Consider the following 12,211-nt stretch of genomic DNA (forward strand, 5'->3'; position numbering starts at 1 on the left):
AAACACTTGGCTAGTTAAAAGTAGTTTGCGGCATGTGAAGAGGGTTACGTTGAAGCACATTCAAGTTAAATAAAAAGTGTTCGATCTTAATAGTTCAAACTTTTTAGATAAGGTTTACACAATTCAACAAAAGCAACATACAACTAGGGGAAGGACAAGAACAAAACCATATTAGGTAACAGACATACCAGTAACAAGCTTAACACCACCAATATCGCACCCAGGCACAACCCAGTGGACATTGCCTCCACAACTGAATAGAGATCCAAGAGGTTCTTTGCAAGCTTCTGTTTCTTTTGAACATTCTACCAGTATCACTATCGCTGATATTGGAGTAGAATCTGATTCACTATGGGGCTCGGAAACATCGGGCAAAAATAGCGCAATCGCTTGTTATCTATATTATCAGAAGATATCTCCACTTATGATGCTTGTATAAAGGAAAATGATTTCTTCAATAATTGTTTTCTGGAAAAATAGTTTCTAGTGTTTTGGGTGGGGAGAAGAAAATAACTTTCTGAAAAACTATTGTTAGAGATTTGATAACAATGCCACAAAAACTAAAGTAGTGTTTGCTTTAAAATATTTGATTTGTGATTTGTTGCGTTGTTGTTTTTAAAATGACTATAATATCTAAGTATTGACCGGAGAAAATAAAACTAAAAGTTGAGATACTTGTAAAGGAAAAGTGATTTTTGGCCCAAGAAAATGTGTTGACATAACCAAACAACCTTTTAGAGAAAAAGTTTGGCTTTCAGCCGTTTTAATTAATGAACACTACACTTGAAAAAATACCTTGTTGGGAACTTAAACAAATGATGAGTATGGAAGCAGGTACATCATGTCATAGAAATCATCAGGAATTTGATATCAAAAAATTTCCTTGAGCGGTAGCTATCCTACAAAGAAAAAACCAACACGTTTAGTGTTGCTTGTTAAAACGAGAGGCCAATGTATTCTTTCTTATTAAAGCAAAAAGCCTAACCATACATTGAGGTTATAGAACAATCTTGATTTTCTTTACAAGGCAACCAAGAGGATTATCATCCTTGATTTCAGAAAAGAATACACGGTTTGTTGTCGATTAAACTGCGTCATTGAGGCTTTAATTACCAATGAAAGAACAAAGTTAAGAAGCATTTTAAACATCACAAAGATAAGAAACTAGCTTCATTAAGTTAAGAATTTCTTACCAGTATCTTTGGTCTGTAAAACCATTGAGCAGTAAAAATACCTGCATACCATCAACAGCTTGAAAAATTCAACAATTCTTGCATATTATAATCATCTTCATCGTTGAAGCCTATAAAAATTAAAAAGGCAAATAATGACTAAATCTATATTTATGGATCCAATAAAATGATGCATATGCTATAATTAGAAAGAATATTAGGTAAGGTTGATGCATTCTATTAAGGTGTTTTCCTACTTAAGGTATATGTGTAAACGTAACTTACAAAGCTTGGGGTTTGGTGGTTGTTACGTGTCGTTTCATTAATGTATCGTATTTATTGTATATATTTACGTATCGTTTGATGAATACAATGTTTGGATAGATTGTTATCGTTGCTGTGTTCATTATATTCATGTACCAGCAATATGAAGATAAATGTAGCAATTATTATAAAGAAAAATTATTATACAGGATAAATTTATTATATAAAAAGGCAGGGTAAATGAAAATTAAAAATAACTTAATAATAAGTGAAAGGCGAGATGAGATAAAAAGAAAGGATAACGATGCAACCAACCAAATTGGACGTTACATAAAGTGGCACATTTAGTCGTTTACGTAACGACGGATTTACAATACGAACAATAAAATTTTAAAGTAAAACCAAAACAAACATCGCTATTAAATACAATACATACGATAACAATTAAGAAACGACCCATCCAAACGAGCTGTTAATCCGAAGGTTCAAGGGATAATCAAGCAACTTTTCTGTTCTTCCTTCTTTTCACAAACAAAGTAGTGAAGGAAAAAAACCTCTTAACCAAAATGGTATAAGAAAGTCAATTAGAATCTAGAAACTCCAAACGAAATAACAAAATGGTATCTAGTACAGTACAATAAATCTTAAAGGTGTCAATAATTCCAACTGAAAGCTAACATACTTAAGCATTGTGTATTTACTGTACATAGGCATCATCCCCGAGATTGAAATCTGACCATCATACCCACTCGCCTGGGTAAAAATGAACTTAGCCTGGATTAATTGGGCGGCATATCTTTGGCTGGACATATTCAAAACATAATAACATAAGGAACATATTGATACCAACTTAAACTAGATGAAGCCAAAGGACAGAAGGCAAAAATTATTGTGCAATATGAACAACTTTAATGTAGCCTTTCCAAAACTTACTCATTTAAGGTTTCATAGGTTACCATTTGCTTTCACTCTATCCTGCTCATTGTAAAAATAAAAAAAATATATTACATAAATGTTAAATACCAGCTAAAAGAAACAAGAAACAATATTACTACTAAAAGACCTCATGGACTGCTAAACAGTACGCATTTCTCATAAGGTTTTCTTAATCAATGTATTATAATGCTAACTATTTCTCAAACAGTAAATCATATGAAAAACTCAAAATAATGCAACAATCAAGCAAAGAAAACCTTGTGATTAATGTAGCGATGCAGGCCATTTCTGCATTAAGCGCCTCTAACCGAAATCGGATCACAGAAAACGCACACTCCTGATTCGTCATCGCTTGCGCAGCTCTTCTTCTCACCTTTTGAGCAGACGACGATTTTTCGTTCGAGCTCTCGCACTCTGTTTCTCACTTCTACGCTTCATCTTCTACGAAATCACACTCAAAACTGTAGAGTAGAAGGAAACCGCTTCACTACTGTATTCCGGCTTTTCCACCGCACGTGCCTTGACTTCTTATTCGTCACGCCGCCGCCGTAGAAGCCTTCGGTGTAGAAGCCTCCGTTTGCTCGGCATTGTGCCAAAAAGGAAAAGGGGTAGGGGTTGGAGAGTGTTGAGAGTTTAGAGAAAGTGTTAAGTGGATATATATAGATGGAGAGTTTATTGGGACTTAGGGAAATTTTTTTTGAGCGTCGTCATGGGAAAGCGGGAACCTCCGGAATTATAGGCATTTTTCGGAAGTGGATTGGAATTTTTGTGGGTTCACGTCCGGTTAGTAGATTGGGTGTGTTGTGTTATTGATGGTTATATTTGTTCGAAAATATATTTATTTATAAAATATTGCAATTGATTTTCTGATAGTAATTTGGTTTGTATAGATTCAAAAAAAAAAATATGGAAAACTTATTCCATCACTTTTCGGTAAAATCATTTTCCTTCAACATTGTCTTTACTCATTACCTAATATTCTCTATTTCCAACTTTCACACAAACATTAAAACATTAGTATCAATCTTTAATACTAAAATTTTCATCAAAACATATTTGATTTGCTAAATATATACATCTATTCTTGAACAATATTGTTAATAATAGAAATTTTATTTTATGGTGAAATGTCCATATTTAGAGAGATTCTAGGTTAATTACTTGGTGGCGTAAGTTAACACTCTCCCTATAAATAGAGGGTTCATCCATTTGTAATTCATCCCAAATCAATTAAGAATTCTCTCTCTACTTTCTCTGCAATATTGTTTTATTCTTTTATTATTTTATAACACGTTATCAGCACGAGACTCTACCGTCTCAAGAAGATTAAGAAACATGTTTTTTTGTTTTTCAATATCCAGTTGCGCTATGCTGAAAGGTTGTGTATGTAAGTCAGTAGTGTTTCGTTGTCTTCACTTACCTCTTAGAGAAGAATTAGCAAACAATTGATCAAGACTTAGAAGACTTTTCACTGTGAATCAAAATTAGAAAAAGGCAACAGTCTTTATTCAATGGATCAAACAAATGTCGATATCTCTCCAGGTAAACTTGGATCAAAGTTCAATTGGAAAAGTATTTGTTTAATTGATTCGTGGACGACACATACAATATTCAAAGAGAAGAAATATTTCCTCTCATTTAAGTACGTGTAAAGCAGGATTTACTACAATTTCTGGTAGTAGTAATTTAATTGAAGCTCTGGAAGAGCTACTATAACTCTGCCTAAGGGAACAATACTTATCATAGAGAATGCAATGTTCTCCTCCAAGTCCAAGAGGAACTTGTTGAGTTTTAAAGATATCCGTCGAAAATGGATATCATATTGAGACATAGATGAGAATAATCTTGGAATATCTCATCATTACCAAAAATGTCTCTGCCCAGAAAAGGGCTATTGAGAAGATTCCCATCTTTGTCTTGTGGCCTGTATTGGACAAGAATTTAGTGCAATTGAGGCACATTCTATTGTAAACCAAAAGGTTACCGATTCCAATAACTTTTGTACTTTGGCAATGATCGATTGGGACACCCTGGATCAATTACGGATGAGACGAATTATAGAAAACTCAAACGGGCATCCATTAAAGAATTTAAGATTCTTTTAAATGATGATTTTCTTGCACTTCTTGTTATGAAGGCAAGTTAATTATTAGACCTCACCAAACAAAGGTTGGAATGAGTCCCCTGCGTTTTTTGAACATTATACAAGGGGACATTTGTGGACCTATTCACCCATCTAGTGGGTCGTTAAGATATTTTATGGTCTTAATAGACGCATCTTCTAGATGGTCCCATGTGTGCCTATTGTCATCTTGAACCTCGTGTTTGAAAATATTAATGGCACAAATAATTCGATTACGGACACAATTTCCCGATAACATTAAGTCTATTAGACTTTGATAATGCTGCTGAGTTTCATCCCAAGCATTTAATGATTATTGCTTATCAATGGGATAAAAGTGGAACATCCTGTAGCTCATGTTCACACTCAAAAATGGCCTTGCGGAGTCTTTAATTAAACGTTCTACAATTGATAGCAAGACTGTTACTCATTGAAAACGAGGTTACCCACTTCTGTTTGGGGTCACGCTTTGCATTTGTCAGCAATGCTAGTTTCGCCTCAGGCCAACAATTATCATAAATATTCCCCGTTGCAATTAGTTTTGGGTCATGAACCTAATATATCCCATTTAAGAATTTTGGATGAGCGGTATATGTGCCTGTAGCACCACCACATCGCACCAAAATGGTCCACAAAGAAGGTTAGGAATTATTATGTTTGGTTTTGAATCGCCCTCCATTATTCGCTACCTCGAAAACATTGACGGGGATTTGTTTACTGCACGATTTGCGAGATGTCGATTCGATGAGACACTCTTCCAGAATATTAGGGGGAGAAGTTGGTGAAAACCAAACGGGGAAATTTTGTGGAAAAATCCATCATATTTCTCATTCTTGATCACGTGACTCTATTTGTGAAAAAAGAGTGCAAAAAGATTATTCATTTGCAAAGAAATAGCCAAATCAAATGCCAGATGCATTTACGGATATGAAAAGGATAACAAAATCACATATCCCTTGCGGAGAATGTTTCAATCGTATTGATGTCCCTATTGGACAATCTTCTAGTGTCATAGCTAATGAGTTCAAAGCAAGCCTAAACGTGGCAGACCATTAGGTTCCAAAAGATCGAAATTCTAAAAAAAAATAAATGATAAATGTACATAAATCTCATGAAGAAATCCACAAATTTAATAAATATATTCATGAAATTTTGAGCCCAGGACCTGAAAAATAAGAATTAATATCATAAATCCAATCGATATTAAGACAAAATTGTATCGTATGGTGGATTATGCTTTGCATATAATGTTGCATCTAGATTATGCAAGAAAGTGAGGATCTTGAACCTCAGTCTGTTGGAGAATGTCGACAAAGACATGATTGGCCAAAATGGCAAGAACCAATCCAAATCAAGTTGAACTCACTTGCGAAACGTGAAGTTTTTGGGCATGTAGTCCAACACCTAATGGTGTTAAGCCTGTTGGCTATAAATGGGTCTTTGTACGCAAAGAGAAATGGAGAAAACGAGGTACAAAGATATAAGGCACGCCTTGTTGAACAAGGATTTCACAAAGGCCTGGGGGTCGATTATGAAGAGACATATTCACCCGTTATGGATGCTATAAACGTTCCGTTATTCTCATTAGTTTTGTTGTCCATGAAAAGACTTGACATGCATTTAATGGATGTGGGTACCGCCTACCTTTATGGCCTCACTTGATAATGAGATAACAATGAAATTCCCGATGGATTAAAATGCCAAACGCACATAATTCAAGTCCCGAAAAATATTTTCAATCAAATTGCAAAGATCTTTGTATGGTCCAAAGTAGTAATCAGGACGAATGTGGTATAATCGTCTTAGTCGAGTATTTACTAAAGGAAGGCTATCTAAATGATGCCATTTGCCCATGTGTTTTATAAAGAAAACAACATCAGAATTTGTTTTACTTGCCGTATATGTTTGATGACATAAACCTTTTGAACTCCTATAGAACTCCAAAAGGCAATTGATTATTTAAAGAAGGGAATTCGAGAATGAAAGATCTCGGAAAGACAAAAATTATGTCTTGGTTTGCAAATTGAATATTTGGCAAACGGAATTTTCATCTCAATCTACCTACATATAAAAGGTATTGAAACGGTTTTACATGGATTGAGAGCACCATTCATAGTACTCCGATGGTTGTTCGATCACTTGAGGTGTGAATAAAGAATCCATTCGACCGGCCTCAAGAAAAGGAATGAAGAGCGACTGGTCCTCGAAGTACCATATCTTAGGTGCAATTTGGTGCACTCATGTATCTTGCAATACTACAAGGCCTGACATAACTGTTCGTTAATGTCTTAGCAAGATATAGCTCTGTTCCCACAAGGGGAACATTTGAATGGAATCAAAACACATATGCGGTATCTAAAAGGGAACCGATATGGGCTTATTTTAGGCAACAATTGCAAGTCCCGATCTTGTTGGTTATGCTAATGCTGGGTATTTATCTGACCACCACAAGGCTCGTCTCAAACAAGTTATTGAATTTACTGGGGAGGCACTGCCAATATCTGCGATCGACTAAGCAATCAATTGTGGCTACTTCATCTAATCATGCTGAGATAATTGCTATTCAGAAGCAAGTCGAGAATGTGTGTGGTTGAGGTCTATAATACATCTCATTCAAAAAAATGTGGTGTGAAAATGTGACAAACTACCCACAATTTTGTATGAAGTAATGCAGCATGCATAGCTCAATTGAAAGGGAGGATTCATAAAAGGAGATAGGACAAAGCACATTTCACCAGAGTTATTTTTCACACATGATCTTCAAAAGAATGGTGATATTAATGTGCAACAGATTCGTTCAAGTGATAATAGGGCTGATTTGTTCACAAAATCTCTACCAACGTACACTTCAAGAAGCTAGTGTACAAGATCGGGATGCGAAGGCTCAAGGATGTGAATTGATGCTCTCATCAGGGGAGTTAATGCGCGTTGCACTCTTTTTCCCTTACAAGGTTTGTCCCACTGGGTTTTCCTTGCAAGGTTTTTTAACGAGGCAACAATAGGCGCATTTCTAACACATGTGTACTCTTTTTCCTTTTCTAGAATTTTTTCCCATTGGGTTTTCTTTGGTTAAGGTTTTAACGAGCACATTATCTGTTGAAATAGACATTCAGGGGAGTGTTATAAATAGAATTCTATTTTGTGGAATGTCCATATTTATAGAGTTCTAGGGTTTATTACTTGGTGGCTAAGTCAACCTCTCCCTATAAATAGAGGTTCTATTCCATCGTAATTCATCCCAAATCAATAAGATTCTCTCTCTACTTTTCTCTGCAATATTATTCTTATTCTTATTATTTTATAACAAATATAATATTTTCCCTATAATATATGTTTCACTCTCTAACAACAATTCCGGGAAAGAATCTCAACAAATACTTTACTTTACACTATTGTGTGTTATCCTGCTCTTTGGGTAGGGGTAAGATCTGCGTACACACTACCTTCCCTCCCCACGATCCCACAAGTGGGATTTACTGGATCGTCGTTGTTGTTGTTGATGATTGATAATGCCGAATTGATTTTGTTCCTAGCAAAGAAAAGGTACAAAAGCCGAAGCATGATTATGCAATCTTTGGCACGTAAATTACGGAGCATTACTATAAATGTGCTTCATTTAAAATATTAGCTCTAGTACATTTATTGGACAAAATAAAAGTACTGAAATTAATTATCCTCTACCATATTCCAAGATACAGTTGTTACACCAAATCCAATCAACACCTACTAGAAAAATTAACATTATCAACTTTCAATAACCACCACTTTCCCATGCATCATCTACTTAGACATTACACAAAAATGAAGCCAGAAATAAAACAATAATAAAATAGTTTTCAACTGAGTGACAAACTGGTGTAGCATTGATAATGAGTTTTAATTTAGGTGGCTACTTCAAAAAGGTTATTGTTGTAAAGTGTAAACTCTTAAGATCTGCAGCAATTGCTTCCTTAACCACAAGGATTAGCTTCTGTTGCCACACCACGGGTTGTCATCTTCTCATCCCATTTGCTCTTGCCTTGTCTTGGGGCGGCGTCATCATCATCTTCTTCATCATCTTCACCTGGCCTGGACTTGGGGCGTCCTTGGTACCATGAGGAATTTGCTTCTTCCATGAGCTTAACATTCCTTTCTTGCCATTTCGTTCATCATATTCATCTCCGTTAATCCAGCTTCTTCATGCTCATGGTTGGCATTCTAGCATTTGAATAAAGATGCACGTTAGTTCTTAACTTACTTGTCCATCTAGGATCTAAAACTGGAGTAGCCATATTAACTTTGTCTTCGAAGAGAAGATGCATACCTATAATGAGCTGAAAGACCTGGGCAGCTATTTTTTCCCGTTTCAGTTGTTGGTTCCTACCAACAAGACTTGCAGGTCCAAAAATTAAAGGTGGTTGGTTTATGTTCATCGTGCCTGCGAAACCTTGGCCTCCTTCTATGACATCTTGTGCAAAAAGTGGCACAGGTGATAGGTGCTGCAGGTTTTGTATAGTGTGCTCGAGCGGCAGCATCACGATGCCAAGTTTCTACTTTTTTGGTGCGTTCATCGAGTATTGATTGAGAGAATTCTTTCTCCCCATCCTACAAAAGAAGTAAGAAAGTACGCGTACAAAGCTGTCTTTACATTGATGAGGAAATCACAAAGGTCAAGAACAGCAGTGCAATTACTACTGATCTTCTAGGTAGTCTTAAGCAAAAGATTAAGGCCCCAACCCCACCCCCAAACCCCCAATGATACCACCCTAAGGTAGAAATAATGGAAATTAGAGTGAAGCCCACAAGAAGCAGTGATGCAGTCATCTAAGTTATATCACTTCCCTCTTGATCTAGATTGTGTTGATCATTGCAAACCCAACAAGCTCCAGAACATTAGTCTATGGAGGTCTCTCTCTTAGGAAAATGCCTTGTACTACGAATTTGCATAGGGGCAGAAACCACATGATCAAATAAATTGATGAAATGAAATAATTTAAGAGATAATAAAGGATGGAACACACAAGTTCAGATAGCAATAGCCATATCAGAGGCTACCAGGACACTATGACAAATTATAACAGAAAAGAAGCCAATTCGACTGAGTTGGTTTAATAGTACCTGAAGCTGCTTCTCCTTGACAGCAGACAAGTATTTCTTCCTCTTTCTTCAGCATTTCAAGCAGATCAAAGGCCTGCATGGTAGTATTTGGAAACTATGAACATAAGATATCAAGCACAGAAATAAGATCAACTACGAGTATAGAAGATCTTAGCAGACCTTACAGAGGCCCAAGGAGATAGTTGTAAGCCATCCTGCAATGCATAATAGTTTTGAAGAATCAGACATTTACTCAGAAGTGAACATAGAGAAGCCAAAACTTGAGATTAAAAATAACCTAATAGAAGCGACAGAAAATTTGCACAAATCAGGCTGTGTGTATCTTAGAGGGAATAATATTAGTATAATCAATATATCAAATGGCATCTAAAGAGCAAATCGAGATTCTCCCAAAAAATCACATCCAAAATGCAAGATTGTTAGTCATTGATGTCTTTGTGCAAATCTTGTGAGGAAGTTAGGTCAAAAGGTGATGATAAAACATTTCATGCAGATAATCAAACAAAATAATGAGTGCCCATCCAAGAGTCCACAGAATTTAGGCTCCAACAATGGCAAATCCAAGATTTAAAATTAATAGGTTCAAGTTCGGGATTCTACAAAAACTCATTTGATTTACTAGTTCGAAATCTATTATTTGTATTTATTTATGAAACTTTTTTAGCGCATATACAGGGTCCGAGCCAAAACTATTGAGTTTATGACCCGTAGGTTGGACTTTACATCTGCCCCTGGGCTCCAATGTTGCGACCTTCACTTGTCAGCCTCTGAAAGAACATTATAGCAGCTACTTAGATGCTAACCAACATACATACCAACACACTATAACTTTTTTATAACTTATATCAGATCATTTATTTTAAGAATTAACCAGCTTCTGAAATGTTTCAATTAATTGCTTGAACCATAAGGATGATCACAATTAAGTGCAAGTGTGTCATAAAAGTTGCAACACCAGATGAAGAAACAGATGACAAGAAAAGAAGCTTGTGCTAATGCCCATGCTCATGCCCATGACATAACTAGGGAATTAACTAACCTCCCTTTCTTCTTCTCCATCGTCATCCAGCACATATCATTCTTCAGTCTCAACAGGACTTGACAATGCAGCTGCTTTAGTTGATCGTCCACGACGCTCTTTCCGCTCCTTAATTTCAAGTAGTTTCGACTCAGCAGCTCTTGCCGTTTGAAACGAGCAATCTAAAATAACAATGCATTTGTAACTCAATGTCACTAAAAAAAGTAAAAGAATCAAATCTTTCTGTGATAAAGTTCCAATTCCTTAAAAGTAACTGTCATATACAGCAATTCAACGGTTAAATCCAGGTTACCTTCTTAGCTCTACGATCTACAGAAGAATTAGCTCCACCTTGTGTAAATGTTTCCATCTCCTCTTCAGGAACAAGTTCCATTGTCTCACAGAATGAAATGAATTCCTAGATATTAAAAGAGAGGCAAATTAAAATGAGGAGATATCACTAAAAGATAAATTTTATTTTCCCACAGAATATAATCTATTACATATCTTATAGTCTTTACCTTTAGCTTAGCTTGTGAAGCTTTGAGTACTTTTATCCTGTCACCATCTGCAACTTTTTCTGTTAGCTCCGCAAGATAATAGGGGACCTGAAATAGCGCAATATAAGACTCCATAACCCATTGAGTAAACCAGCGCCAACTAAATGAGATCAAGTAGAATTTCATTCAATATTGAAGCAAACTATAAGTAGAAATGGATAAAGGAAGAACATCAAGTTTGATATTAGTGGATTGTAATAGGTGTTCAGGGCCTTCAGGCTACTGATTCTCGTATGGACCTACATTAAAAATAGTTAGACCGAAACCAAAAGTCACTTCCAACCCCAAAACAGCTTGATGGAAGGAGTCCGAGCCCTGACCTATGAAAAATAGGTTCACTTTCCGCATAGAGCCGAACCTCAAGTTGATTCCTTACAATCACGAATTTACTAGAATTTCCATGGGCAATGGTAGCCACACATATCAAGAACCAAGGAAACAAGAGATGGTGTTTTATAGAGACAATGATGATGCTTACAAGTAGGATAGAGAAAAAGAAGGGAGTAAAAAAAATATAGTGATGGTGATGAGAAGGGTGTAGGAAGCATGTTGTATGGTTGTGGGAGAAAATCATGATAAAGAGAAGGAGAGAATGCTTGGATGGTGATGAAATAGGTGGCAGTGAAGTACTCTTGGGTGGTTATGGAAGAAAATTACAATAACCAGCATGACCAAAATGCTTTAGCTGAAAACCAGCCCACTGTCTGAGAAGTGTTAAACAAAAGGCCTGCCATGAGTTACAAGGTTTCATTACCTACTGTTGCAGCAATGAAGTAGCGGAGGGTTTTAGAATAGTCCACATAGTTTTCAACCCCCCCTCCCCCCCCCCCCCCCCCCCCCCCCCCCCCACCCCCCCACCCCCCCCCCCCCCTTCCCCCCCCCCCCCCCAAACCCAATTTCCCCAAGAACCAATCGAAAAACTAAACTGTTTTAGCTCCATTACTTCGCTTTAAGCTGTCTTTTTTAGTTTATCTCCAAGTAAATGCTCATACTTCATATTCCAATCTAGTAACAGCATGCAATTCTATAATTACTCTACGCA

General features: G+C 36.4%; 1 pseudogene; it reads right to left on the minus strand.

Moving 5' to 3' along the window:
- Positions 1-8,444: 8,444 nt before the first annotated feature.
- Positions 8,445-12,211, minus strand: part of LOC109205820 — a 4,868-nt pseudogene continuing 1,101 nt past the window's right edge.

Source organism: Nicotiana attenuata, unplaced genomic scaffold (assembly GCF_001879085.1).
Source record: "Nicotiana attenuata strain UT unplaced genomic scaffold, NIATTr2, whole genome shotgun sequence".
Taxonomy (NCBI): domain Eukaryota; kingdom Viridiplantae; phylum Streptophyta; class Magnoliopsida; order Solanales; family Solanaceae; genus Nicotiana; species Nicotiana attenuata.